The 23,700-nt window shown below is 54.8% G+C and overlaps 1 long non-coding RNA gene across 1 annotated transcript in view; it reads left to right on the forward strand.

Annotated features, from left to right (window-relative positions):
• LOC145534170 (uncharacterized) overlaps positions 1–23,700 on the forward strand; it is a 40,423-nt gene that overhangs the window by 6,823 nt on the left and 9,900 nt on the right. The window contains exons 2-4 of the long non-coding RNA XR_014074303.1: positions 888–999; positions 8,514–8,625; positions 16,151–16,262. This is a non-coding gene — a long non-coding RNA (uncharacterized LOC145534170). The remainder of the gene's footprint in view (positions 1–887; positions 1,000–8,513; positions 8,626–16,150; positions 16,263–23,700) is intronic.

The following is a 23,700-nucleotide window of genomic DNA, read 5'->3' on the forward strand; positions in this document are numbered from 1 at the left end:
ACTGTCAAGGGGGAGTGAGGAGCAGCCTGCACTTCCAGCAGTGACCACACGGTGGGGCGAGTGCTGCTCTCCCCTCTGGGAGCCCCAGGCCACAGGCATCCCAGTGAGGAGCCAGCTCTGTGCTCAGCTGAAAGGAGTTAGTCTCTCAGGGGCCTCTGAGCCCTTGCCTTTGGATCACCCAGGGTGGGCATTGACTGGGACAGAAAAAATTGCCCTGAATTCCATGGACGGAAGAGCCTGGCTGTGTAGAGTTCGTGGGTTGCCGTGAATCAGACACAACTGAGGACAGAAAAATTCAATACATTAAAACACTTTTGGGGGGTGGGGGTGAGTGAAAGGGGGTGATGTGGGGTTTTTTGTCTTATATAACAGCCAAGGGAAATCTAGTTTAAACCTAAATTCACATAGACGGGAAAGGTATAGCTCTCCGTCACCCTATTAAAAAAAAAAAAAAAAAAAACTACTAAACTTTTCTGAAAGTTTATTTACTAGCTTCCTTGAGCAGTTCATGGTGAAGCTTTTTTTTTTTTTTTTTTTTTCTGTGACATTGGCCTCATTAAAAAGTACGGTTTGCCTTTACTGGATAATTTTGTTCATTGGTTTCTTAGGGAACCTTGGTAATATTTGAGTTTCCTGGGGAGTATGGTCACATGACCTGGCCCTGGCCAATCGGTGCGTTCCACCTCCCTGGCCACTGTGATTGGCTCCGGGCTGGAGCAGTGCCCAATCGGGGCCCAGGGCCGGGCCTGACGTTGGAAGCCAGGGGAAGACGAGCTGTCGTCCTGCTGGGGTAGGGGAAGGGGTGGGGCCGGGGGAGGTCAGGCTCCAGCAGTGGGAGGGGCGTGAGGTCCGCCTGCGGCAGTTGGTGACCTTCCCGCTCCCCTCAGGGCAGAGCCGCCGGCCTGAGAATGAGGGCGCTGCTGAGCCCAGGGGCTGGGATGGCCCGTTGCTGCTGTGGTCCCAGAGCTCCACCCGAGACCTGAGGGAAACCTTCTGCCCGTGAGTCCTCTCCCGCTTGTCTGTCAGCTTGTTTGAAGCATGCTGGGTTTTCTGCCCAGCTGGCTAAGGGGAGTCCCTGGAAATGCAATGGTGTGGGTTTTGGCAGACTTCAGGGAAGACATGCCAGATGAGCCTGGGAGACTCCAGCTTAATCTGGATTCAGGAGATATCTTCGGGCCAGCTAGTAATTGTAGGATAAGCCTAATGAGTCTTCACAGGATGAAGAGAGTAACGTGCCAAGGTAGCATTCGATGTCCTCATTCGAGAGGATGAAGCTGGTGCTCAGAGAAGGGGGGAACTTGGCCACAGCAAGGAGGTGTGCACCCAGACAGAACCCCCAGATCCGGCCATTGGAGCTCAGGGAGGCCACTGGTGTGGCTTGTCCCTGTGGCAGGGGCCGAGGCACGCAGCCCACCCTGATTCCTGTGGGGGCCTGACTTGGGAAGTGCCATCTGGTAGCTTTGAGACTCACCAAACCAAATTGCACTGGAGAGAGGAGGGACACCTTCCTTCATCCACCCCCCACCCCCGCCGGCTTCCCACATACCCTGACCCCTTTCTCCCGATTTCGGAGCCATTTCCAGAGTCCCGCTCATATGACCTCATTCGAAGTGCATTGTGGACGAGCTGCCATCTGCAGCTGCTACCACAGCAGCCAAGGGCTTTAGCTCCCGAGTACCTCCCTTCCTTTGGAACTTGGGGGCCCTCTACTCCCCACTTGCACACCACAGACCTTTGCTGAGGATTGTGGGGACCCTCACTCAGTTTGCAGCACGTTGTAGCCATCCCTGTCCTCCCTTGAAACTCAGCTTGTGAGCTCCTTTGGAGCAGCGTGGCCCACCTGGCTGCAACGGAAGAGACACAGCTGACAGTGAAACAACAGCTTAGATCTGAGAGCCGGAAAGCTCTGTCAAAAGGGACCTCCCTCTTCACGCCGTAGAGGCTGTAGGAGCCGCCAGGGTTTCGGAACCAGTGCTGGGGCCAAAATGACTCCACAGCTGTTTTCCTTCCTGGGGAGGGTTCTGGCTTGAGTGGGAATGGCTCAAGTCTAAGGTTCTGAAAGCCCACTGTGTGCAGATGCACGGTACACAGAGAGGAGAAGGTGGAGTCCTGCCCTGGAGGTGGTCACAGCTCACGGATGAGCCAGGCAGGCAGGCAGGCAGGGCATGAGAACACCTGAGCTGCCTTCATGAGTGAATGGTGTGGGGGCAGAGGAAGAGAAGCCGGTCTGCTCCCTCATGTGGTGCCCAGGGCAGGTTGTCCCCAGAGGAAACCCTTACGACGGTGAGGAGAATCCCTGCTGTTTCCCAAGGGGTTCCGTCGGTGCGTGTCTTCCCCGGAGCGCTCAGGCCGTCTCTAAAGTACACTGGCCATGGGCATTGCCTCTCCTTGGAACTTCCCATGTGTTTCTCTTTTTTATGGAACAGTGATTTTCTAGAGGGGTTCTGGGCCACAAGGATGTTGGGTCATTTTCTAGCCTTCTGTCATGAAGAACGCTTTCCTGGGCGTTGGGGTGGTTTGTTGTTCCAGCTCCCTTTCTTGGCTTCTTTTGGGAGCTGGTGCAACAAGACGAGCTCAGCCTCTGCCTTCTGGCTGAGATGTCACCCTTGAAACAGCAATGCCTGCCTGGAGATAATGATGGCAGTGGCCAAAAGGGCTTCGTTTGGCACATGGTATCTTGAAAGGACGTACACCGTCCTTTCAGATATCAAAGGCTAGTTCAAATGACATAAAAATGAGAACTCTCCAATGGAGTCTTACAGTAGGTGGAGAGTCCGAAAAACACTGCTTCAGTCATTTCACGGAGAGTCATTGATTGGGGACACCAAGAATATAGGAAGGAATGCACAAAGAAAAGATGAAATTGTGTTCAGGATCGGGGGAAGGGATGAACAGGGCGTGCTTGCCTTGAATCCAGGCTTTGTTGGGGGGTGGGGCATAAAGATCAAACGGGTCTGAAACTATCAAGTGGTGATGGTAACACAGTATCACCAGAGTTACACAACAGTGTTCCCAAATTGCAACAATGATGAAAAAGTTTACGAATCCCAACTTAACCAACAAAAATACAGGAAACCATACAAAAAAGAAAACATCACCAGAAAGGTGGAAACAAACCAAATGCAAAGCAGTTCAGGGGAAAGGAACTCCATGTCCCCTGGGGGCAGACCGAGTTGCCGGCGTCCACGGTGAGCAGACAGGGATGGAGGCTGCAGAGCCGACCGCTCCCTTGAAGGTGGTGTTTCCGGCAAGGGCTCTGGGTGTCTGTCCAGAGCGGGGGCTCGTTCTCCCTGCAGGGGTGGGTGAGTCATCGTGGGCGTCTGGGTGTTGCACGGGAGCCAGGGCAGGCTCTCCCTGCCGAGGCGGTGACTCCTCCTCTGCCTCGGGTTCTCCTGCCAGAGCCCGAGCAGGTACAGGTGCACGTGGAGGTGGAGGTTCTGGCTGAGGGGGTGGGACATCAGTGCCTGGGGCTGGGGGTCCTGCAGGCACGGAGATCCGATCTGCCCGGTGTGCTGGCCAGTACCCAGCTGGCCTGGTGTCTCTGCGAGGGCAAGTCTCGGTTCTCCATCTGCCCTCGGTGGATCCCTGGGTCCTGCACCTGGAGCCAGCACCTCTGTAGGGACAGGTCTGGGAAGCGGAGCCTGGTTCCAGTTGGAGGCCAGTGCTAGAGCTGGGGGAGAAGCAAAGTTTGCCCACAGGCCAGCCTTGGCATGTGCGTATCCCGGGACAGAAAGCTTCCAAGAGATTCCCAAAGAATACCCAGCGTCAGATGTCTTTTGGGACTGAAGTGTGCAAGACGGGGGGCGGGGGGTGTGACGCCAGTGCTTGCTGCAGGCCCAGCAGCAGCTTTCGGGGACTCGTCCCTGTGTAGCTCAGCACCCCGTCCCCACACACTCCCGTGCAGCAGCCCCAGCGTCCTCACCTCTGTGCTCTGGCGTGCTGGGCTCCAGGTCCTCCTGCTGCCTCAGAGGCCGGGGTTCTCGGGACTCTGGGTCGGAGCCGGGTGTGCTGAGCTCCGTGGCAGCCTCAGACTGGGCCGGCGGGTGTATCCTAGGCGGTGTCTCTGCAGCAGGCCTTCCCCGCCTCCTCTTCTCCCCCGGTGGGGCTGATGCCTCCGTGGGCACGCTCACCTGGAGCCTGCACTGGGCCTCAGGGGCGGGGGGGTGGTGCTCCGACCCCTCCCTCCGGGAGGTGGATGGGGTGTCCCCGTCCTCGGCCTCATCACGTGGGAAGCTCTGCAACGACAGTGACCGTCAGCCAGCCATGCTGGGAGTTTTCCAAGCTGGGCCTGGCCAGTGGAACCGCTGCTTCTGCCTGCTCGAACTTCTCTTCCCAGAAGGGTCAGAGACGTGTGTCTGCTCAGATCCCCACCCGGGAGGAAAGAGACCCACCTGTGGGTGTGAGGTCAGCCTGGGCGGCCGCCACTGCCCGCACACTCCCCATCGGGCCCAGCCTGCTCTCCCCTGGGGTGTGGACACAACTTGTCCGCAGGCTTCTGACCCCACATCCGCCTGGGCTTCCTTGAGGGAGACACACCCCGAGAAACCCGCATCCACACACACAGGCAAAGGACCCGGTGTTTCCGGGTGGCATGGGCGAGGTGGCCTGGCCCGGCCTGGGGCTCCCCGTGTTACCTTTCTGTTTCTCCGGGCAAACGGCCAGAGGCCTCTCGGGGGTGTCCTGAGCCAACGTCGACAGGGTGCCCACGCACACTGCCTGTGAGCTCTCCTGAGGCCCCGGCCTCTGGGCATGGGCAAACAGCAGAACATCCTGGCAGCAAGTGATCTGGCTGGGGGCTCCTCTCCGCTCTGGAGGCCTGGATACCCGGGTTGCGGGTTCTGTTGGGTTCTGTTGCCGGCAGGTGACATCATCGCCTGGGGTTCGTGCTGAGGTCCCTTCCCCAAAACTTCCCAAGGGAATCTCTGGGTTTCTGACTGCTCGACCACCCCCCTTAGGCCATGTGCAGGCACAGAGACGCCCACACAGCCCAGCCCACAGCCCTGGGGAGGCCTGGGTGCAGCCAGGGCCTGAGCTCCGAGGGCCCTGCTGCTCTCAGACCAGGCTCCTTCTTCTCATAAGTGGTGTGGCCCTGGACAAGCATATGCCCCTCAGGGTTTCCCCAGTCTCTCCATCTGCAGAGTGGGGGTCATTCTCCCATCTGCTTCCTAGGTCTGTCGGCCTACGAGCAGCTCCATGCCTTTCCACCTGGGGCCGATATCACGTGGAGCTCGTGCGCTGAGACTTCAGAAAGAAAGATTCCATCCAGGGCTGACATAGCACAGAATGGGGCAGAACGAGGCCTGGATGTGCCGTGGTACCCAGGAAAAGGCACTCCCCCTCCTGACTGTTTTGAGACCCCGCATCCAAGTTGGAGGACCGAAAGGAAGACTCGAAGGTCTCCCTCTCTTGTAGAAAAGAGTAGCCAACTTTCTGGTCCTCTGTTTCCATTGAGATTCTGTTCAAGTGTCCCAGCTCGGCTTCTGCGGGTGGCTGAGCTTCTAATGGCTCCCTGCGTTCTTGTCTTTTCCTCTGCAAACCTTCCGTCCTTTTCCCCCTTCTGGGGTGGATGGGCGCTGTCATTGCTTCTACCTTCGAGACAGATTGAGGAAAAGTCTGGACCATCGACTCCTTTCCTCTCTTTGGTTCCGTGTCTCTCTCTGGCTGTGTCCCTCTCTTTTCCTTTCTCAATTCCCTCTGTGTCTTCCTCTTTCTCTCTCGTGTGTGAATGGATGGATGCTAGGAATTCCACATATATATGATTAGATGAGGGTTATGTTTTAGGGATAGGTTAGAGGGAGAGAAAGGCTTCAGGTCGGAGTTGGTCATAGGGGAAGGGTCAAGGGTGGTGGTGGTGTTTCTTGGAATCTGAGTGCTGTGCATTCTTCGTCTCTTTCCATATGAACCCCTTCTCAGATACACCACTTGGAAGGAGTCTCTCGTGTTCCGTTTCCTATCTTTTGCATTTGTGAATGCTTAGCTTCTCTGTTGTGAAGAGGTTCCATTGGATGGAAACCCATTGGTGTACTTCGTGTACCTCTTTCCCTTAATTGAAGAGACCCATTTCTACCTCCGCCCAGCAAATGGCAAGGAGACTCTGATGTTAAGGAGCCTTTGACCTACGCTTCTTTCTAGCTATCTCATGACATCAGTCTTTAGGGTGAGGATTTTCCCCAATATTGAGGTGGTCTGAGATCCAAACCAATAGCGTTCTTCAGATGTAGCTGTCTGGGTTTCCCATGGACATTGATTGAAGAGGCTTTCTTGTTCCCATTTGGATAATCTCCCCTTCTGTGTCAGAGATGAGTTGACGATGGATGCTGGGGTTTGTTTCTGGACCCTCAACTTTATTCCATCGATCTGGATCTGTGTGTGTTGTTGTATTCCCAATAGCATACTGTCCTGCCGCTGCTGCTGCTGCTGCTAAGTCACTTCAGTCGTGTCAGACTCTGCGCGACCCCATGGCCTGCAGCCTACCAGGCTCCTCCGTCCAGGGCATTTTCCAGGCAAGAGTACTGGAGTGGGTCGCCATTGCCTTCTCCGATACTCTCCTGAGGATCCTAGTTTGGTCGTCTAATTTCCTTTCACACAACCTTGGATGTCCGTATCGGGGCCTTTTCGTCGGATTGTATTGACAATTTAGGCTCTTTTCTGTTTCCGTAACCCCTTTTGCAATTCTTTGTTCGGTGCGAAAATGCATTGGCATTTTGGGAGGAATAGCATCGAAGCTGTGGATTGCCTTGTGGGGCTGTGACATCATTTTACCAATAGGAATTCTTTCAAGCCCTGAGCACAGCTTCTCTCTCCAGTGATTGGTGTGGGCTTGATCTTCCTTCTTCCATCTCTCGCCGTTTTGTGAGAACAGGTGCATCCTTCCCTTCTGGGTTAGATGGACTCGTGGATATCACTTCAGTGCATGGCATTGTCAGTGGGGGTGATAATTCCCTTCTCATTGGAAGACTTTGCTGTGAGTATTAGAAATGCAAGTGACTTCTCTTCCCCTTCCTCCCTGTCCATCTCTCAGAGCCACCGGGAAACAGAGGCCTCATCCACGGTCACACAGGCCTGAGGGGGTGCAACTAGACTGTTGTTTCTTCAGGCCCTCAGTGCTGGACATCATCCGGGATCCTCTGTGTGTGTCTTCCTCAGTCTGGTGTCCCTTCAGACCTTTCCCTAGTTTTCACAGGCTTGTTGTGTTGGTGTTCTTTGTCTGTTTGGAGACACATCCTTGATAAGCTTTGTGTTTCCACTCATTCGTCTGGCGATGTATGACCTGTCTTTTGCTTTTGTCATGAGGTCTTTCCCACAGTAGATATCTTTGATTTTGCCAAGTCCACTGTATTCTCTGGGTTTTTTTGTGGACTGCCTTTTAGTTTTGTGTGTGAAGACTCAAAGCACGTGTCCGGTTTCTGCTCATTGTTCTTCTAGATTGGTGACAAGTTTTCACGGAAAGTTTGTCTAGGGATAAGTGGAAGTGAACTCGGTGTAAGGTGTCAAGTCTCCATCTCCATTCATGTCATCCCCTGCAGTTTCCAATTCCCTGTTCCTGAGTGGTTTTGGAGACCTTGTGGGAAGTTTGGTTGCATTGGAGTTTGCATTACCACCTTGATTCGATTCACACTGTTCTGCCGTCAGGGACACTGTCAAGGGGGAGTGAGGAGCAGCCTGCACTTCCAGCAGTGACCACACGGTGGGGCGAGTGCTGCTCTCCCCTCTGGGAGCCCCAGGCCACAGGCATCCCAGTGAGGAGCCAGCTCTGTGCTCAGCTGAAAGGAGTTAGTCTCTCAGGGGCCTCTGAGCCCTTGCCTTTGGATCACCCAGGGTGGGCATTGACTGGGACAGAAAAAATTGCCCTGAATTCCATGGACGGAAGAGCCTGGCTGTGTAGAGTTCGTGGGTTGCCGTGAATCAGACACAACTGAGGACAGAAAAATTCAATACATTAAAACACTTTTGGGGGGTGGGGGTGAGTGAAAGGGGGTGATGTGGGTTTTTTTGTCTTATATAATAGCCAAGGGAAATCTAGTTTAAACCTAAATTCACATAGACGGGAAAGGTATAGCTCTCCGTCACCCTATTAAAAAAAAAAAAAAAACTACTAAACTTTTCTGAAAGTTTATTTACTAGCTTCCTTGAGCAGTTCATGGTGAAGCATTTTTTTTTTTTTTCTGTGACATTGGCCTCATTAAAAAGTACGGTTTGCCTTTACTGGATAATTTTGTTCATTGGTTTCTTAGGGAACCTTGGTAATATTTGAGTTTCCTGGGGAGTATGGTCACATGACCTGGCCCTGGCCAATCGGTGCGTTCCACCTCCCTGGCCACTGTGATTGGCTCCGGGCTGGGGCAGTGCCCAATCGGGGCCCAGGGCCGGGCCTGACGTTGGAAGCCAGGGGAAGACGAGCTGTCGTCCTGCTGGGGTAGGGGAAGGGGTGGGGCCGGGGGAGGTCAGGCTCCAGCAGTGGGAGGGGCGTGAGGTCCGCCTGCGGCAGTTGGTGACCTTCCCGCTCCCCTCAGGGCAGAGCCGCCGGCCTGAGAATGAGGGCACTGCTGAGCCCAGGGGCTGGGATGGCCCGTTGCTGCTGTGGTCCCAGAGCTCCCCCCGAGACCTGAGGGAAACCTTCTGCCCGTGAGTCCTCTCCCGCTTGTCTGTCAGCTTGTTTGAAGCATGCTGGGTTTTCTGCCCAGCTGGCTAAGGGGAGTCCCTGGAAATGCAAGGGTGTGGGTTTTGGCAGACTTCAGGGAAGACATGCCAGATGAGCCTGGGAGACTCCAGCTTAATCTGGATTCAGGAGATATCTCTTCGGGCCAGCTAGTAATTGTAGGATAAGCCTAATGAGTCTTCACAGGATGAAGAGAGTAACGTGCCAAGGTAGCATTCGATGTCCTCATTCGAGAGGATGAAGCTGGTGCTCAGAGAAGGGGGGAACTTGGCCACAGCAAGGAGGTGTGCACCCAGACAGAACCCCCAGATCCGGCCATTGGAGCTCAGGGAGGCCACTGGTGTGGCTTGTCCCTGTGGCAGGGGCCGAGGCACGCAGCCCACCCTGATTCCTGTGGGGGCCTGACTTGGGAAGTGCCATCTGGTAGCTTTGAGACTCACCAAACCAAATTGCACTGGAGAGAGGAGGGACACCTTCCTTCATCCACCCCCCACCCCCGCCGGCTTCCCACATACCCTGACCCCTTTCTCTCGATTTCGGAGCCATTTCCAGAGTCCCGCTCATATGACCTCATTCGAAGTGCACTGTGGACGAGCTGCCATCTGCAGCTGCTACCACAGCAGCCAAGGGCTTTAGCTCCCGAGTACCTCCCTTCCTTTGGAACTTGGGGGCCCTCTACTCCCCACTTGCACACCACAGACCTTTGCTGAGGATTGTGGGGACCCTCACTCAGTTTGCAGCACGTTGTAGCCATCCCTGTCCTCCCTTGAAACTCAGCTTGTGAGCTCCTTTGGAGCAGCGTGGCCCACCTGGCTGCAACGGAAGAGACACAGCTGACAGTGAAACAACAGCTTAGATCTGAGAGCCGGAAAGCTCTGTCAAAAGGGACCTCCCTCTTCACGCCGTAGAGGCTGTAGGAGCCGCCAGGGTTTCGGAACCAGTGCTGGGGCCAAAATGACTCCACAGCTGTTTTCCTTCCTGGGGAGGGTTCTGGCTTGAGTGGGAATGGCTCAAGTCTAAGGTTCTGAAAGCCCACTGTGTGCAGATGCACGGTACACAGAGAGGAGAAGGTGGAGTCCTGCCCTGGAGGTGGTCACAGCTCACGGATGAGCCAGGCAGGCAGGCAGGCAGGGCATGAGAACACCTGAGCTGCCTTCATGAGTGAATGGTGTGGGGGCAGAGGAAGAGAAGCCGGTCTGCTCCCTCATGTGGTGCCCAGGGCAGGTTGTCCCCAGAGGAAACCCTTACGACGGTGAGGAGAATCCCTGCTGTTTCCCAAGGGGTTCCGTCGGTGCGTGTCTTCCCCGGAGCGCTCAGGCCGTCTCTAAAGTACACTGGCCATGGGCATTGCCTCTCCTTGGAACTTCCCATGTGTTTCTCTTTTTTATGGAACAGTGATTTTCTAGAGGGGTTCTGGGCCACAAGGATGTTGGGTCATTTTCTAGCCTTCTGTCATGAAGAACGCTTTCCTGGGCGTTGGGGTGGTTTGTTGTTCCAGCTCCCTTTCTTGGCTTCTTTTGGGAGCTGGTGCAACAAGACGAGCTCAGCCTCTGCCTTCTGGCTGAGATGTCACCCTTGAAACAGCAATGCCTGCCTGGAGATAATGATGGCAGTGGCCAAAAGGGCTTCGTTTGGCACATGGTATCTTGAAAGGACGTACACCGTCCTTTCAGATATCAAAGGCTAGTTCAAATGACATAAAAATGAGAACTCTCCAATGGAGTCTTACAGTAGGTGGAGAGTCCGAAAAACACTGCTTCAGTCATTTCACGGAGAGTCATTGATTGGGGACACCAAGAATATAGGAAGGAATGCACAAAGAAAAGATGAAATTGTGTTCAGGATCGGGGGAAGGGATGAACAGGGCGTGCTTGCCTTGAATCCAGGCTTTGTTGGGGGGTGGGGCATAAAGATCAAACGGGTCTGAAACTACCAAGTGGTGATGGTAACACAGTATCACCAGAGTTACACAACAGTGTTCCCAAATTGCAACAATGATGAAAAAGTTTACGAATCCCAACTTAACCAACAAAAATACAGGAAACCATACAAAAAAGAAAACATCACCAGAAAGGTGGAAACAAACCAAATGCAAAGCAGTTCAGGGGAAAGGAACTCCATGTCCCCTGGGGGCAGACCAAGTTGCCGGCGTCCACGGTGAGCAGACAGGGATGGAGGCTGCAGAGCCGACCGCTCCCCTGGACGTGGTGTTTCCGGCAAGGGCTCTGGGTGTCTGTCCAGAACGGGGGCTCGTTCTCCCTGCAGGGGTGGGTGAGTCATCGTGGGCATCTGGGTGTTGCGCGGGAGCCAGGGCAGGCTCTCCCTGCCGAGGCGGTGACTCCTCCTCTGCCTCGGGTTCTCCTGCCAGAGCCCGAGAAGGTACAGGTGCACGTGGAGGTGGAGGTTCTGGCTGAGGGGGTGGGACATCAGTGCCTGGGGCTGGGGGTCCTGCAGGCACGGAGATCCGATCTGCCCGGTGTGCTGGCCAGTACCCAGCTGGCCTGGTGTCTCTGCGAGGGCAAGTCTCGGTTCTCCATCTGCCCTCGGTGGATCCCTGGGTCCTGCACCTGGAGCCACCACCTCTGTAGGGACAGGTCTGGGAAGTGGAGCCTGGTTCCAGTTGGAGGTCAGTGCTAGAGCTGGGGGAGAAGCAAAGTTTGCCCACAGGCCAGCCTTGGCATGTGCGTATCCCGGGACAGAAAGCTTCCAAGAGATTCCCAAAGAATACCCAGCGTCGGATGTGTTTTGGGACTGACGTGTGCGAGATGGGGGGCGGGGGGTGTGAGGCCAGCGCTTGCTGCAGGCCCAGCAGCAGCTTTCGGGGACTCGTCCCTGTGTAGCTCAGCACCCCGTCCCCACACACTCCCGTGCAGCAGCCCCAGCGTCCTCACCACTGTGCTCTGGCGTGCTGGGCTCCAGGTCCTCCTGCTGCCTCAGAGGCCGGGGTTCTCGGGACTCTGGGTCGGAGCCGGGTGTGCTGAGCTCCGTGGCAGCCTCAGACTGGGCCGGCGGGTGTATCCTGGGCGGTGTCTCTGCAGCAGGCCTTCCCCGCCTCCTCTTCTCCCCCGGTGGGCCTGATGCCTCCGTGGGCACGCTCACCTGGAGCCTGCACTGGGCCTCACGGGCGGGGGGGTGGTGCTCCGACCCCTCCCTCCGGGAGGTGGATGGGGTGTCCCCGTCCTCGGCCTCATCACGTGGGAAGCTCTGCAACGACAGTGACCGTCAGCCAGCCATGCTGGGAGTTTTCCAAGCTGGGCCTGGCCAGTGGAACCGCTGCTTCTGCCTGCTCGAACTTCTCTTCCCAGAAGGGTCAGAGACGTGTGTCTGCTCAGATCCCCACCCGGGAGGAAAGAGACCCACCTGTGGGTGTGAGGTCAGCCTGGGCGGCCGCCGCTGCCCGCACACTCCCCATCGGGCCCAGCCTGCTCTCCCCTGGGGTGTGGACACAACTTGTCCGCAGGCTTCTGACCCCACATCCGCCTGGGCTTCCTTGAGGGAGACACACCCCGAGAAACCCGCATCCACACACACAGGCAAAGGACCCGGTGTTTCCGGGTGGCATGGGCGAGGTGGCCTGGCCCGGCCTGGGGCTCCCCGTGTTACCTTTCTGTTTCTCCGGGCAAACGGCCAGAGGCCTCTCGGGGGTGTCCTGAGCCAACGTCGACAGGGTGCCCACGCACACTGCCTGTGAGCTCTCCTGAGGCCCCGGCCTCTGGGCATGGGCAAACAGCAGAACATCCTGGCAGCAAGTGATCTGGCTGGGGGCTCCTCTCCGCTCTGGAGGCCTGGATACCCGGGTTGCGGGTTCTGTTGGGTTCTGTTGCCGGCAGGTGACATCATCGCCTGGGGTTCGTGCTGAGGTCCCTTCCCCAAAACTTCCCAAGGGAATCTCTGGGTTTCTGACTGCTCGACCACCCCCCTTAGGCCATGTGCAGGCACAGAGACGCCCACACAGCCCAGCCCACAGCCCTGGGGAGGCCTGGGTGCAGCCAGGGCCTGAGCTCCGAGGGCCCTGCTGCTCTCAGACCAGGCTCCTTCTTCTCATAAGTGGTGTGGCCCTGGACAAGCATATGCCCCTCAGGGTTTCCCCAGTCTCTCCATCTGCAGAGTGGGGGTCATTCTCCCATCTGCTTCCTAGGTCTGTCGGCCTACGAGCAGCTCCATGCCTTTCCACCTGGGGCCGATATCACGTGGAGCTCGTGCGCTGAGACTTCAGAAAGAAAGATTCCATCCAGGGCTGACATAGCACAGAATGGGGCAGAACGAGGCCTGGATGTGCCGTGGTACCCAGGAAAAGGCACTCCCCCTCCTGACTGTTTTGAGACCCCGCATCCAAGTTGGAGGACCGAAAGGAAGACTCGAAGGTCTCCCTCTCTTGTAGAAAAGAGTAGCCAACTTTCTGGTCCTCTGTTTCCATTGAGATTCTGTTCAAGTGTCCCAGCTCGGCTTCTGCGGGTGGCTGAGCTTCTAATGGCTCCCTGCGTTCTTGTCTTTTCCTCTGCAAACCTTCCGTCCTTTTCCCCCTTCTGGGGTGGATGGGCGCTGTCATTGCTTCTACCTTCGAGACAGATTGAGGAAAAGTCTGGACCATCGACTCCTTTCCTCTCTTTGGTTCCGTGTCTCTCTCTGGCTGTGTCCCTCTCTTTTCCTTTCTCAATTCCCTCTGTGTCTTCCTCTTTCTCTCTCGTGTGTGGATGGATGGATGCTAGGAATTCCACATGTATATGATTAGATGAGGGTTATGTTTTAGGGATAGGTTAGAGGGAGAGAAAGGCTTCAGGTCGGAGTTGGTCATAGGGGAAGGGTCAAGGGTGGTGGTGGTGTTTCTTGGAATCTGAGTGCTGTGCATTCTTCGTCTCTTTCCATATGAACCCCTTCTCAGATACACCACTTGGAAGGAGTCTCTCGTGTTCCGTTTCCTATCTTTTGCATTTGTGAATGCTTAGCTTCTCTGTTGTGAAGAGGTTCCATTGGATGGAAACCCATTGGTGTACTTCGTGTACCTCTTTCCCTTAATTGAAGAGACCCATTTCTACCTCTGCCCAGCAAATGGCAAGGAGACTCTGATGTTAAGGAGCCTTTGACCTACGCTTCTTTCTAGCTATCTCATGACATCAGTCTTTAGGGTGAGGTTTTTCCCCAATATTGAGGTGGTCTGAGATCCAAACCAATAGCGTTCTTCAGATGTAGCTGTCTGGGTTTCCCATGGACATTGATTGAAGAGGCTTTCTTGTTCCCATTTGGATAATCTCCCCTTCTGTGTCAGAGATGAGTTGACGATGGATGCTGGGGTTTGTTTCTGGACCCTCAACTTTATTCCATCGATCTGGATCTGTGTGTGTTGTTGTATTCCCAATAGCATACTGTCCTGCCGCTGCTGCTGCTGCTGCTAAGTCACTTCAGTCGTGTCAGACTCTGCGCGACCCCATGGCCTGCAGCCTACCAGGCTCCTCCGTCCAGGGCATTTTCCAGGCAAGAGTACTGGAGTGGGTCGCCATTGCCTTCTCCGATACTCTCCTGAGGATCCTAGTTTGGTCGTCTAATTTCCTTTCACACAACCTTGGATGTCCGTATCGGGGCCTTTTCGTCGGATTGTATTGACAATTTAGGCTCTTTTCTGTTTCCGTAACCCCTTTTGCAATTCTTTGTTCGGTGCGAAAATGCATTGGCATTTTGGGAGGAATAGCATCGAAGCTGTGGATTGCCTTGTGGGGCTGTGACATCATTTTACCAATAGGAATTTTTCAAGCCCTGAGCACAGCTTCTCTCTCCAGTGATTGGTGTGGGCTTGATCTTCCTTCTTCCATCTCTCGCCGTTTTGTGAGAACAGGTGCATCCTTCCCTTCTGGGTTAGATGGACTCGTGGATATCACTTCAGTGCATGGCATTGTCAGTGGGGGTGATAATTCCCTTCTCATTGGAAGACTTTGCTGTGAGTATTAGAAATGCAAGTGACTTCTCTTCCCCTTCCTCCCTGTCCATCTCTCAGAGCCACCGGGAAACAGAGGCCTCATCCACGGTCACACAGGCCTGAGGGGGTGCAACTAGACTGTTGTTTCTTCAGGCCCTCAGTGCTGGACATCATCCGGGATCCTCTGTGTGTGTCTTCCTCAGTCTGGTGTCCCTTCAGACCTTTCCCTAGTTTTCACAGGCTTGTTGTGTTGGTGTTCTTTGTCTGTTTGGAGACACATCCTTGATAAGCTTTGTGTTTCCACTCATTCGTCTGGCGATGTATGACCTGTCTTTTGCTTTTGTCATGAGGTCTTTCCCACAGTAGATATCTTTGATTTTGCCAAGTCCACTGTATTCTCTGGGTTTTTTTGTGGACTGCCTTTTAGTTTTGTGTGTGAAGACTCAAAGCACGTGTCCGGTTTCTGCTCATTGTTCTTCTAGATTGGTGACAAGTTTTCACGGAAAGTTTGTCTAGGGATAAGTGGAAGTGAACTCGGTGTAAGGTGTCAAGTCTCCATCTCCATTCATGTCATCCCCTGCAGTTTCCAATTCCCTGTTCCTGAGTGGTTTTGGAGACCTTGTGGGGAGTTTGGTTGCATTGGAGTTTGCATTACCACCTTGATTCGATTCACACTGTTCTGCCGTCAGGGACACTGTCAAGGGGGAGTGAGGAGCAGCCTGCACTTCCAGCAGTGACCACACGGTGGGGCGAGTGCTGCTCTCCCCTCTGGGAGCCCCAGGCCACAGGCATCCCAGTGAGGAGCCAGCTCTGTGCTCAGCTGAAAGGAGTTAGTCTCTCAGGGGCCTCTGAGCCCTTGCCTTTGGATCACCCAGGGTGGGCATTGACTGGGACAGAAAAAATTGCCCTGAATTCCATGGACGGAAGAGCCTGGCTGTGTAGAGTTCGTGGGTTGCCGTGAATCAGACACAACTGAGGACAGAAAAATTCAATACATTAAAACACTTTTGGGGGGTGGGGGTGAGTGAAAGGGGGTGATGTGGGGTTTTTTGTCTTATATAACAGCCAAGGGAAATCTAGTTTAAACCTAAATTCACATAGACGGGAAAGGTATAGCTCTCCGTCACCCTATTAAAAAAAAAAAAAAAAAAAACTACTAAACTTTTCTGAAAGTTTATTTACTAGCTTCCTTGAGCAGTTCATGGTGAAGCTTTTTTTTTTTTTTTTTTTTTCTGTGACATTGGCCTCATTAAAAAGCACGGTTTGCCTTTACTGGATAATTTTGTTCATTGGTTTCTTAGGGAACCTTGGTAATATTTGAGTTTCCTGGGGAGTATGGTCACATGACCTGGCCCTGGCCAATCGGTGCGTTCCACCTCCCTGGCCACTGTGATTGGCTCCGGGCTGGAGCAGTGCCCAATCGGGGCCCAGGGCCGGGCCTGACGTTGGAAGCCAGGGGAAGACGAGCTGTCGTCCTGCTGGGGTAGGGGAAGGGGTGGGGCCGGGGGAGGTCAGGCTCCAGCAGTGGGAGGGGCGTGAGGTCCGCCTGCGGCAGTTGGTGACCTTCCCGCTCCCCTCAGGGCAGAGCCGCCGGCCTGAGAATGAGGGCGCTGCTGAGCCCAGGGGCTGGGATGGCCCGTTGCTGCTGTGGTCCCAGAGCTCCACCCGAGACCTGAGGGAAACCTTCTGCCCGTGAGTCCTCTCCCGCTTGTCTGTCAGCTTGTTTGAAGCATGCTGGGTTTTCTGCCCAGCTGGCTAAGGGGAGTCCCTGGAAATGCAATGGTGTGGGTTTTGGCAGACTTCAGGGAAGACATGCCAGATGAGCCTGGGAGACTCCAGCTTAATCTGGATTCAGGAGATATCTTCGGGCCAGCTAGTAATTGTAGGATAAGCCTAATGAGTCTTCACAGGATGAAGAGAGTAACGTGCCAAGGTAGCATTCGATGTCCTCATTCGAGAGGATGAAGCTGGTGCTCAGAGAAGGGGGGAACTTGGCCACAGCAAGGAGGTGTGCACCCAGACAGAACCCCCAGATCCGGCCATTGGAGCTCAGGGAGGCCACTGGTGTGGCTTGTCCCTGTGGCAGGGGCCGAGGCACGCAGCCCACCCTGATTCCTGTGGGGGCCTGACTTGGGAAGTGCCATCTGGTAGCTTTGAGACTCACCAAACCAAATTGCACTGGAGAGAGGAGGGACACCTTCCTTCATCCACCCCCCACCCCCGCCGGCTTCCCACATACCCTGACCCCTTTCTCCCGATTTCGGAGCCATTTCCAGAGTCCCGCTCATATGACCTCATTCGAAGTGCACTGTGGACGAGCTGCCATCTGCAGCTGCTACCACAGCAGCCAAGGGCTTTAGCTCCCGAGTACCTCCCTTCCTTTGGAACTTGGGGGCCCTCTACTCCCCACTTGCACACCACAGACCTTTGCTGAGGATTGTGGGGACCCTCACTCAGTTTGCAGCACGTTGTAGCCATCCCTGTCCTCCCTTGAAACTCAGCTTGTGAGCTCCTTTGGAGCAGCGTGGCCCACCTGGCTGCAACGGAAGAGACACAGCTGACAGTGAAACAACAGCTTAGATCTGAGAGCCGGAAAGCTCTGTCAAAAGGGACCTCCCTCTTCACGCCGTAGAGGCTGTAGGAGCCGCCAGGGTTTCGGAACCAGTGCTGGGGCCAAAATGACTCCACAGCTGTTTTCCTTCCTGGGGAGGGTTCTGGCTTGAGTGGGAATGGCTCAAGTCTAAGGTTCTGAAAGCCCACTGTGTGCAGATGCACGGTACACAGAGAGGAGAAGGTGGAGTCCTGCCCTGGAGGTGGTCACAGCTCACGGATGAGCCAGGCAGGCAGGCAGGCAGGGCATGAGAACACCTGAGCTGCCTTCATGAGTGAATGGTGTGGGGGCAGAGGAAGAGAAGCCGGTCTGCTCCCTCATGTGGTGCCCAGGGCAGGTTGTCCCCAGAGGAAACCCTTACGACGGTGAGGAGAATCCCTGCTGTTTCCCAAGGGGTTCCGTCGGTGCGTGTCTTCCCCGGAGCGCTCAGGCCGTCTCTAAAGTACACTGGCCATGGGCATTGCCTCTCCTTGGAACTTCCCATGTGTTTCTCTTTTTTATGGAACAGTGATTTTCTAGAGGGGTTCTGGGCCACAAGGATGTTGGGTCATTTTCTAGCCTTCTGTCATGAAGAACGCTTTCCTGGGCGTTGGGGTGGTTTGTTGTTCCAGCTCCCTTTCTTGGCTTCTTTTGGGAGCTGGTGCAACAAGACGAGCTCAGCCTCTGCCTTCTGGCTGAGATGTCACCCTTGAAACAGCAATGCCTGCCTGGAGATAATGATGGCAGTGGCCAAAAGGGCTTCGTTTGGCACATGGTATCTTGAAAGGACGTACACCGTCCTTTCAGATATCAAAGGCTAGTTCAAATGACATAAAAATGAGAACTCTCCAATGGAGTCTTACAGTAGGTGGAGAGTCCGAAAAACACTGCTTCAGTCATTTCACGGAGAGTCATTGATTGGGGACACCAAGAATATAGGAAGGAATGCACAAAGAAAAGATGAAATTGTGTTCAGGATCGGGGGAAGGGATGAACAGGGCGTGCTTGCCTTGAATCCAGGCTTTGTTGGGGGGTGGGGCATAAAGATCAAACGGGTCTGAAACTATCAAGTGGTGATGGTAACACAGTATCACCAGAGTTACACAACAGTGTTCCCAAATTGCAACAATGATGAAAAAGTTTACGAATCCCAACTTAACCAACAAAAATACAGGAAACCATACAAAAAAGAAAACATCACCAGAAAGGTGGAAACAAACCAAATGCAAAGCAGTTCAGGGGAAAGGAACTCCATGTCCCCTGGGGGCAGACCGAGTTGCCGGCGTCCACGGTGAGCAGACAGGGATGGAGGCTGCAGAGCCGACCGCTCCCTTGAACGTGGTGTTTCCGGCAAGGGCTCTGGGTGTCTGTCCAGAGCGGGGGCTCGTTCTCCCTGCAGGGGTGGGTGAGTCATCGTGGGCGTCTGGGTGTTGCACGGGAGCCAGGGCAGGCTCTCCCTGCCGAGGCGGTGACTCCTCCTCTGCCTCGGGTTCTCCTGCCAGAGCCCGAGCAGGTACAGCTGCACGTGGAGGTGGAGGTTCTGGCTGAGGGGGTGGGACATCAGTGCCTGTGGCTGGGGGTCCTGCAGGCACGGAGATCCGATCTGCCCGGTGTGCTGGCCAGTACCCAGCTGGCCTGGTGTCTCTGCGAGGGCAAGTCTCGGTTCTCCATCTGCCCTCGGTGGATCCCTGGGTCCTGCACCTGGAGCCAGCACCTCTGTAGGGACAGGTCTGGGAAGCGGAGCCTGGTTCCAGTTGGAGGCCAGTGCTAGAGCTGGGGGAGAAGCAAAGTTTGCCCACAGGCCAGCCTTGGCATGTGCGTATCCCGGGACAGAAAGCTTCCAAGAGATTCCCAAAGAATACCCAGCGTCGGATGTCTTTTGGGACTGAAGTGTGCAAGACGGGGGGCGGGGGGTGTGACGCCAGTGCTTGCTGCAGGCCCAGCAGCAGCTTTCGGGGACTCGTCCCTGTGTAGCTCAGCACCCCGTCCCCACACACTCCCGTGCAGCAGCCCCAGCGTCCTCACCTCTGTGCTCTGGCGTGCTGGGCTCCAGGTCCTCCTGCTGCCTCAGAGGCCGGGGTTCTCGGGACTCTGGGTCGGAGCCGGGTGTGCTGAGCTCCGTGGCAGCCTCAGACTGGGCCGGCGGGTGTATCCTAGGCGGTGTCTCTGCAGCAGGCCTTCCCCGCCTCCTCTTCTCCCCCGGTGGGGCTGATGCCTCCGTGGGCACGCTCACCTGGAGCCTGCACTGGGCCTCAGGGGCGGGGGGGTGGTGCTCCGACCCCTCCCTCCGGGAGGTGGATGGGGTGTCCCCGTCCTCGGCCTCATCACGTGGGAAGCTCTGCAACGACAGTGACCGTCAGCCAGGCATGCTGGGAGTTTTCCAAGCTGGGCCTGGCCAGTGGAACCGCTGCTTCTGCCTGCTCGAACTTCTCTTCCCAGAAGGGTCAGAGACGTGTGTCTGCTCAGATCCCCACCCGGGAGGAAAGAGACCCACCTGTGGGTGTGAGGTCAGCCTGGGCGGCCGCCACTGCCCGCACACTCCCCATCGGGCCCAGCCTGCTCTCCCCTGGGGTGTGGACACAACTTGTCCGCAGGCTTCTGACCCCACATCCGCCTGGGCTTCCTTGAGGGAGACACACCCCGAGAAACCCGCATCCACACACACAGGCAAAGGACCCGGTGTTTCCGGGTGGCATGGGCGAGGTGGCCTGGCCCGGCCTGGGGCTCCCCGTGTTACCTTTCTGTTTCTCCGGGCAAACGGCCAGAGGCCTCTCGGGGGTGTCCTGAGCCAACGTCGACAGGGTGCCCACGCACACTGCCTGTGAGCTCTCCTGAGGCCCCGGCCTCTGGGCATGGGCAAACAGCAGAACATCCTGGCAGCAAGTGATCTGGCTGGGGGCTCCTCTCCGCTCTGGAGGCCTGGATACCCGGGTTGCGGGTTCTGTTGGGTTCTGTTGCCGGCAGGTGACATCATCGCCTGGGGTTCGTGCTGAGGTCCCTTCCCCAAAACTTCCCAAGGGAATCTCTGGGTTTCTGACTGCTCGACCACCCCCCTTAGGCCATGTGCAGGCACAGAGACGCCCACACAGCCCAGCCCACAGCCCTGGGGAGGCCTGGGTGCAGCCAGGGCCTGAGCTCCGAGGGCCCTGCTGCTCTCAGACCAGGCTCCTTCTTCTCATAAGTGGTGTGGCCCTGGACAAGCATATGCCCCTCAGGGTTTCCCCAGTCTCTCCATCTGCAGAGTGGGGGTCATTCTCCCATCTGCTTCCTAGGTCTGTCGGCCTACGAGCAGCTCCATGCCTTTCCACCTGGGGCCGATATCACGTGGAGCTCGTGCGCTGAGACTTCAGAAAGAAAGATTCCATCCAGGGCTGACATAGCACAGAATGGGGCAGAACGAGGCCTGGATGTGCCGTGGTACCCAGGAAAAGGCACTCCCCCTCCTGACTGTTTTGAGACCCCGCATCCAAGTTGGAGGACCGAAAGGAAGACTCGAAGGTCTCCCTCTCTTGTAGAAAAGAGTAGCCAACTTTCTGGTCCTCTGTTTCCATTGAGATTCTGTTCAAGTGTCCCAGCTCGGCTTCTGCGGGTGGCTGAGCTTCTAATGGCTCCCTGCGTTCTTGTCTTTTCCTCTGCAAACCTTCCGTCCTTTTCCCCCTTCTGGGGTGGATGGGCGCTGTCATTGCTTCTACCTTCGAGACAGATTGAGGAAAAGTCTGGACCATCGACTCCTTTCCTCTCTTTGGTTCCGTGTCTCTCTCTGGCTGTGTCCCTCTCTTTTCCTTTCTCAATTCCCTCTGTGTCTTCCTCTTTCTCTCTCGTGTGTGAATGGATGGATGCTAGGAATTCCACATATATATGATTAGATGAGGGTTATGTTTTAGGGATAGGTTAGAGGGAGAGAAAGGCTTCAGGTCGGAGTTGGTCATAGGGGAAGGGTCAAGGGTGGTGGTGGTGTTTCTTGGAATCTGAGTGCTGTGCATTCTTCGTCTCTTTCCATATGAACCCCTTCTCAGATACACCACTTGGAAGGAGTCTCTCGTGTTCCGTTTCCTATCTTTTGCATTTGTGAATGCTTAGCTTCTCTGTTGTGAAGAGGTTCCATTGGATGGAAACCCATTGGTGTACTTCGTGTACCTCTTTCCCTTAATTGAAGAGACCCATTTCTACCTCCGCCCAGCAAATGGCAAGGAGACTCTGATGTTAAGGAGCCTTTGACCTACGCTTCTTTCTAGCTATCTCATGACATCAGTCTTTAGGGTGAGGTTTTTCCCCAATATTGAGGTGGTCTGAGATCCAAACCAATAGCGTTCTTCAGATGTAGCTGTCTGGGTTTCCCATGGACATTGATTGAAGAGGCTTTCTTGTTCCCATTTGGATAATCTCCCCTTCTGTGTCAGAGATGAGTTGACGATGGATGCTGGGGTTTGTTTCTGGACCCTCAACTTTATTCCATCGATCTGGATCTGTGTGTGTTGTTGTATTCCCAATAGCATACTGTCCTGCCGCTGCTGCTGCTGCTGCTAAGTCACTTCAGTCGTGTCAGACTCTGCGCGACCCCATGGCCTGCAGCCTACCAGGCTCCTCCGTCCAGGGCATTTTCCAGGCAAGAGTACTGGAGTGGGTCGCCATTGCCTTCTCCGATACTCTCCTGAGGATCCTAGTTTGGTCGTCTAATTTCCTTTCACACAACCTTGGATGTCCGTATCGGGGCCTTTTCGTCGGATTGTATTGACAATTTAGGCTCTTTTCTGTTTCCGTAACCCCTTTTGCAATTCTTTGTTCGGTGCGAAAATGCATTGGCATTTTGGGAGGAATAGCATCGAAGCTGTGGATTGCCTTGTGGGGCTGTGACATCATTTTACCAATAGGAATTCTTTCAAGCCCTGAGCACAGCTTCTCTCTCCAGTGATTGGTGTGGGCTTGATCTTCCTTCTTCCATCTCTCGCCGTTTTGTGAGAACAGGTGCATCCTTCCCTTCTGGGTTAGATGGACTCGTGGATATCACTTCAGTGCATGGCATTGTCAGTGGGGGTGATAATTCCCTTCTCATTGGAAGACTTTGCTGTGAGTATTAGAAATGCAAGTGACTTCTCTTCCCCTTCCTCCCTGTCCATCTCTCAGAGCCACCGGGAAACAGAGGCCTCATCCACGGTCACACAGGCCTGAGGGGGTGCAACTAGACTGTTGTTTCTTCAGGCCCTCAGTGCTGGACATCATCCGGGATCCTCTGTGTGTGTCTTCCTCAGTCTGGTGTCCCTTCAGACCTTTCCCTAGTTTTCACAGGCTTGTTGTGTTGGTGTTCTTTGTCTGTTTGGAGACACATCCTTGATAAGCTTTGTGTTTCCACTCATTCGTCTGGCGATGTATGACCTGTCTTTTGCTTTTGTCATGAGGTCTTTCCCACAGTAGATATCTTTGATTTTGCCAAGTCCACTGTATTCTCTGGGTTTTTTTGTGGACTGCCTTTTAGTTTTGTGTGTGAAGACTCAAAGCACGTGTCCGGTTTCTGCTCATTGTTCTTCTAGATTGGTGACAAGTTTTCACGGAAAGTTTGTCTAGGGATAAGTGGAAGTGAACTCGGTGTAAGGTGTCAAGTCTCCATCTCCATTCATGTCATCCCCTGCAGTTTCCAATTCCCTGTTCCTGAGTGGTTTTGGAGACCTTGTGGGAAGTTTGGTTGCATTGGAGTTTGCATTACCACCTTGATTCGATTCACACTGTTCTGCCGTCAGGGACACTGTCAAGGGGGAGTGAGGAGCAGCCTGCACTTCCAGCAGTGACCACACGGTGGGGCGAGTGCTGCTCTCCCCTCTGGGAGCCCCAGGCCACAGGCATCCCAGTGAGGAGCCAGCTCTGTGCTCAGCTGAAAGGAGTTAGTCTCTCAGGGGCCTCTGAGCCCTTGCCTTTGGATCACCCAGGGTGGGCATTGACTGGGACAGAAAAAATTGCCCTGAATTCCATGGACGGAAGAGCCTGGCTGTGTAGAGTTCGTGGGTTGCCGTGAATCAGACACAACTGAGGACAGAAAAATTCAATACATTAAAACACTTTTGGGGGGTGGGGGTGAGTGAAAGGGGGTGATGTGGGTTTTTTTGTCTTATATAATAGCCAAGGGAAATCTAGTTTAAACCTAAATTCACATAGACGGGAAAGGTATAGCTCTCCGTCACCCTATTAAAAAAAAAAAAAAAACTACTAAACTTTTCTGAAAGTTTATTTACTAGCTTCCTTGAGCAGTTCATGGTGAAGCATTTTTTTTTTTTTTTCTGTGACATTGGCCTCATTAAAAAGTACGGTTTGCCTTTACTGGATAATTTTGTTCATTGGTTTCTTAGGGAACCTTGGTAATATTTGAGTTTCCTGGGGAGTATGGTCACATGACCTGGCCCTGGCCAATCGGTGCGTTCCACCTCCCTGGCCACTGTGATTGGCTCCGGGCTGGGGCAGTGCCCAATCGGGGCCCAGGGCCGGGCCTGACGTTGGAAGCCAGGGGAAGACGAGCTGTCGTCCTGCTGGGGTAGGGGAAGGGGTGGGGCC

The sequence above is a fragment of the Giraffa tippelskirchi genome, chromosome 14, assembly GCF_054371585.1.
Source record: "Giraffa tippelskirchi isolate mGirTip1 chromosome 14, T2T-mGirTip1v1.2.pri, whole genome shotgun sequence".
NCBI lineage: Eukaryota > Metazoa > Chordata > Mammalia > Artiodactyla > Giraffidae > Giraffa > Giraffa tippelskirchi.